The 6,096-nt window shown below is 38.7% G+C and overlaps 1 protein-coding gene across 6 annotated transcripts in view; it reads left to right on the forward strand.

Moving 5' to 3' along the window:
- The first annotated feature begins 609 nt into the window (after positions 1 to 609).
- The window catches only part of LDAH (lipid droplet associated hydrolase), a 101,330-nt gene continuing 95,843 nt past the window's right edge, over positions 610 to 6,096 (forward strand). For all 6 annotated transcript variants that reach the window (XR_003908038.1, XR_003908040.1, XR_003908039.1 and 3 more), the window contains exon 1: positions 610 to 665. The gene's annotated coding sequence lies outside the window, so the exon portion shown is untranslated. The remainder of the gene's footprint in view (positions 666 to 6,096) is intronic.

A 6,096-nucleotide genomic window follows, 5' to 3' on the forward strand; every position in this document is an offset into this window, starting at 1 on the left:
GGATCAAGGCTTCTTTCCTAACTGTGGATAAGATTAACTAGTTTGCCAGTCTACTTGTCTGCTTCTCCCCCGGCTTAAAACAATGTCACATTCCCTACTGCATTTTTGAACTGATGAACACTAATCAGCTACTACGCGCTGGGAGTTGAAAATGCAACAGTTCACAGGCCTAGTGTGATTTCTGTCTTCCTGGAGGTTGGGTACGTCAAGTTCGAAATACCTCTGGAATCGACGGTTTCCACATTTTGCTAAAATGCGGAGTAGCAGAGCCTGGTCCTATTAATGCTAATGAACAATGTCAACTGAGAATCCACCACTAAAGGAGGAAGGGTAAAATGAGCATGGACAAAGGAGTAAGGGAAGCAGAAGTATACGAGATTGGCTGAACTCGGAGGAGGTTAGCGTTCAAATGAAAAGGAAGACAAAGTTCCAGAACACCTACACCCCTCCGACGCTCTCCCTGTACCTGGAACACACACCGCTAGGCACCCTCAAGAACCTCCCAAACCTGAGTACTTCCCGCGACTTCAAGAGACCGCCTCTCCGCAGGGGTGCGCCGCGCCGCGCGGCGCGGCGCTGTGACGTAGAGGTAGGCGGGACTTCCGCTCCCAGTGCTGTGTAGGCAGGCGCGTTTCGATAGAGTCCGCTGCTTTCTAGGCTAACAGGTGAGGCACTGCTTTGGGGGGATGACTTTGCGTAAGAACTGACGGTCAAGCAGGCACATGGGAGCCAGAGCATTTCCTCTGTGGGGCTCCTCGCAGAGCCTGTACTGGCCCAGGGCGTTAATTACTGCTGCCAGCTCTCGGGGTTCGGATCCACTCTGGTGCTGTCCCAGCAGTGGTTCCTCTGGGCGCGGTAACGAGCCATTTGTACTACTTAACGGCAGCCTGCCTGCGGGACGTTTATGGCGGCCCTTTTTGGGAGTAGGGGCTCGGACATTGGGCAGTTGGCCGGGAAGAAATGACTAGGGGGGGGGGCCAAAGACTGGGCTGGAGACTCCAAAGATCAGACTTCTTGTTCCTCTAAGAAGTTCTAAACGTTCTAAGACCCTAACTAGCCCTGGATAAGTCACTGTCTTACCTTCGTGCATTTCAGTTTCCCCACTTGTCCTTCGGCGAGGTCATTAAAGGCTGTTTTGCTTTGATCTCCGTTTTCCCCGTCGATCAGCCTCTTCCCCCATCCTCTTCCAAATTTGTTACACCATGTACCCTTGAGTATTGACTCGTGGGCCAGTCTCTGAACTTGACACTCCCTACCACATATTTGATGTTCAGTCTTAGTTGCTCAGGTATTTTTCCGTGGCACCAAGGTCAGAACCGAGCTCCTTCCCTTGAACTTAGAGTGCAGCATGTTGGGGAAACCGTTGAGGCTTTCAGTTGCCTCTACCGCTTGCCTTGCATCATGGTATTTTAAGGAAGGAGTCTGGCCTGAATCTTTCTCATCCTTAAAATGAAATACATTGCTATTCTTCTGTTAAGATTGTTTTATCAAATGAGATCATTCATATGGCACTTAGAACAGTGTTTTACACCCAATAAACACTCAATAAACATCCACTGGTAGAATGAAACACCCAAAGCTCTCTAGATGTTCTTTGCAGAAGGCTTCTAATGCTCACACTACTTTATAATCACCCTTCACCCTAACGCCTTAACTGTAAACTCTCACCCTCGGGTTTTTTTTTAAATTTTTTCACACAAGGCAAGATGACACATGTATTCTTTGATGAGCAAATTCATTTCTTCCCTCATGATTAGTAACAGAGCACCTGCTTTGTGTCTTGTATGCCAAACCCTGGAAGAGTTCATAGTCCAGTATCTGAACCCATAGTTCTTAGCCACTTTTGTTCTAAGAGCAAATCCCTGTGGAGAGAGGTAAATGTAACAAAAAGAAACCCAGGAAAGTTAGGGGAAATCTCTGAAAGTTTTATTCACAAAGGTTTTTTTTTTTTTTTTTAAGCTTCTTTCCAAAATGATGAGTAGGAAAGTCTCTTTTGGATCCCCCCCCCCCCCCATTTTTCCACCTAAAGGTGAAGGCCTGCAGGATTGGTATAATGTGCATCATGCTTATTCCTTCTCCAACTTTCTCCTACAATATGGTGCTATTTATTCAAATTCTATAGTACTGCATAAAGTTTCAGAGTGACATGTGACTGGAAAATACTGGAATAGGAGCCAGAAGACTATAGAATTGATTGTGCCATTTTAAACCCCATGAACTCGGACAAGTAATGTCCGCTGTCCTGCCTGTCGTGCAGGCATTGTTAAGGTCAGATAAGAGGATGAGAATGTACTGCACAAATGAAAAGAACTACAAAGGAAGTGGTTTTGTTGCAACTGGTGAGATTATCAAGTCAATATAGAAAATGATGACTTCCTCTAATATGTTATTTGGAGAAGGATGAAATGAATATAAATTTAATGGTAAGCAGACTAAAAAAGGCTCTGTTTATGCATCTGTAGTATGTGTTGACTTGCATACTGTATGTTTTGAAGCTTACACGTGACTATGTGGTGAGATTCCCAGTTTTTTGAATTCCACTTATACCAGTTGCAATTAAATAAATAACATGTGTGGTTTCAAAAGCTTTTTTATTCTGACATAATTATAGATTGACAGGAAGTTGCAAAAACAATGTATAAGGAGGTCCCCACGTGCCATTCAACTAACCTTCCCCGATGGTAGCATCTTGTATAACTGTAGTATAATTTTTAAACCAGAAAATTGACATTAATATATCCACAGGATTTATTGAGTTTCCCCCTATTTCACAGCACTCGTTTGTGTGTGTATATAGCTTCATGTAACCACCATTTTCTTTATAGCCACAACCATCTCATCCTACCCCTGTCCCTAACCCCTGGCGACCACTAGTCTGTTCTCCAATTCTTTAATTTTGTCTATTTCAAGAATGTAGTATAAACACAATCATACAGTGTGTAACTTTTTAAGATTACTTTGCATGAATTCCTTTGAGATCAATTCAAGTTGTTGAGTGTATCAATAATTTGTTTCTTTTTATTGCTGAGTAGTATTCTATAGTATGATTGTGCTGGTTTGTTTAACCTTTCACTTGTTGAAAGACATTTGGGTTGTATCCAGTTGTGGACTATTACAGTTACAACTAGTATGAACGTTTGTTTGAAGGTGTTGTGTGAACATGTTTCTATTTCTCTGGGATAAATGCCCAAGAATGCAATTGTGCTGGGTCCCATGGTGTGTATTTAGTTAATTTATATGATATGCTTTATCTTCTTTATCATCATATCATCATATCATCTTGATATGAAAGGTTACGTTGATTTTTTAATGTTAAATATACCTGAAATATATTCCACGTATTCATGGCATATAACACTTTATATACATTACTGGATTCTTTTTGCTAATATTTTATTAAGATATAGATATGACAGGCATCGGTATGTAGTTTTTTTCTGTGTGCTATCTTTGTCTTGTTTTTTCTGTTATCAGCACACTAGTATTCTGTAGAGTCTTTAATGATAAACCCCTATTTCATTCCTGATATTAGTAATTTGTGTCTACTTTCTTTTTATCTTAGTGGGGTTTTATTGATTTTATTGATATTTTTCAAGAAACTATTCTTTATTTAATTCATTTTTCTCTATTTCCAATAAAATTTTTTTTAATGTTTATTTTTGAGAGAGAGAGAAAGAGAGAGGGTGCGCATGAGCAGAGAAGGGGTGGAGAGAGAGGGAGGCACAGAATCTGAAGCAGGCTCCAGGCTCTGAGCTGTCAGCACAGAGCCCGACACTGGGCTCCAACCTGTGAGATCGTGACCTAAAATGAAATTGGACACTTAACTGACAGAGCCACCCAGGCATCTGTATCCCCTCCACATTTTATATATTAATTGTCATATATTTTCTCGATATACATTGAGCACCACATCAAATGATGCTATGAACTTTTGGTTCAACCATCAAACATGATTTAAGAGATTCATAAGGAGAAAGATAGTTGCTTATATTTGCCATTGCTTTTAATCATTACATTGTTCCTCCTTGAAGTTAAACCTTATTCACTTATTTCTTTCTGTTTGGAAAACTTCCTAAGGATATGTCTGTTAGTGACAAACTCCTTTAGTTTTTCTTCATTTGAGAATATCTTTATTTTTCTTCATTCTTGAGAGGTTGTTTTTCCTGATATGGGATTTGAGGTTGATAGTTATTTTCCTTCAGCACTTGAAAAATGTTGTGCCACACTTTCCTGGCCTCTAATTACTGTTCGCATATAGGTACTATGTCATTTCTCTGTAGTTACTTTAAAGGGTTTTTTCCTTATTTTGGTATTCTGAAGTTTGATTATAAGGTGCTTTGTACTTCTGTAGTTAAGAAGTTGTATACCAGTAAGTATGAAAATTTATTATATGAAAAAGATTGTATTTTAATTCAGTGGAGGAAAAGATGGTTTCTTTATTAAATAGTATTAAAGAAAACAAAGTGGATACTTGTACAGGTGGATTAAAGGTTTAAATGTAAAACCTAGAAAAACAAAAATGAAAGTAAACATCTAAGAAGCTAGATGTAAAATATCAGAAGGTTCGGCAATATACAAAATTCTGTTACAAGCCAATAATAAAAAGATAACCCGTTTTGAACATTGGCAAAGAATATGAATAGACAATTCATAGAAAAGAAAGTCCAAAAGCCTAGCAAACATGAGAAGATGTTCAAATGCACTAGCAGCCAGAGAAAAGCAAACTAAAGAGTGAGATATTTTATACCCGAAGACGTAAAAGAATTAAAAACAATGGTACCACTTATTGATGATAGGATTATAGAGGGAAAGATACCTTCCTAGATTGCTAGAGGAAATGTGATTCCTATACCCTTTTGAAAAGCAATCTGGCAACACCTATTAAAATTCAACCCTTGTAATTCCACACTTGGGAATCTGGCCATTAGAAACAAAAGAACTGGTGTATATGGATATATGTAAGAACATGGGGATTTAAGAGTACTTATTCCAACATTGTCCCAAAATACTGGGAGTTAATTGAGTGCCTGTCAGCAGGGAAATGGTCACATAAATTATAGTGTATCCATATTAGAGAACCATTAAAAATAATGAATTAGAGTTATACTATTTGACTTGGCAGAATTTTCACGTGTTATTATGAAAGTAAAATACATTGAAGTGTGTATAATATGCTCCTATTTATCAAACACTGACAATTCATATTTATCAAAATGCATATAAGTGTTTATGTATATTTGTATGTGATTATAGAAGGATATGGAAGAACTTTATACCGAATTAGTAACTTGAATAGAAGTGATATGCATGGACATGAAAAGGAGAGGTAGAGATGAGGCATATAATAGATTAAAAAGTAATTGACTATCTTTTTAAAATCCCAGTATATGTTATACCTCATTTATACATTCAAATAAAATTGTGTATGTATAGGTAAAATTTCTCAAAGAAAGAACATGACCTCTGGAGTCATTCAGGCATCTGGGTTCAAATTCTGACTCTACCACAGACCAGTTTACTACTTGTGTGAACTTACGCAATTCCTTAATATCTTTCACTCAATTTTCTCCTCACATGTTTTGTTGGAGTAGAGGGAGGAAGCTGTAGTACCCATCTTGTAAAATTGTCGTGAGGGTTAAGTGATGATATGTATAAAGTGTTTAGCACAGTGCCTGGTTTATAGAAAGTACTTATTTATTTATTTATTTATTAGTTTTTTTAATAGTTTATTGTCAAATTGGTTTCCATACAACACCCAGTGCTCTTTCCATAAGTGCCCTCCTCCATCACCACCACCTCTTTTCCCCCCTCCCCCTTCCCCTTCATCCCTCAGTTCGTTTTCAGCATTCAATAGTCTCTCAAGTTTTGCATCCCTCTCTCTCCCCAACTCTCTTTCCCTCTTCCCCTCCCCCTGGTCCTCCATTAGTTTTCTCCTGTTCCCCTGTTAGACCTATGAGTGCAAACATATGGTATCTGTCCTTCTCTGCTTGACTTATTTCACTTAGCATGACACTCTCAAGGTCCATCCACTTTCCTACAAATGATCATATTTCATTCTTTCTCATTGCCATGTAATACTCCATTATATATATATAT

Source organism: Suricata suricatta, chromosome 4 (assembly GCF_006229205.1).
Source record: "Suricata suricatta isolate VVHF042 chromosome 4, meerkat_22Aug2017_6uvM2_HiC, whole genome shotgun sequence".
Taxonomy (NCBI): Eukaryota; Metazoa; Chordata; class Mammalia; order Carnivora; family Herpestidae; genus Suricata; species Suricata suricatta.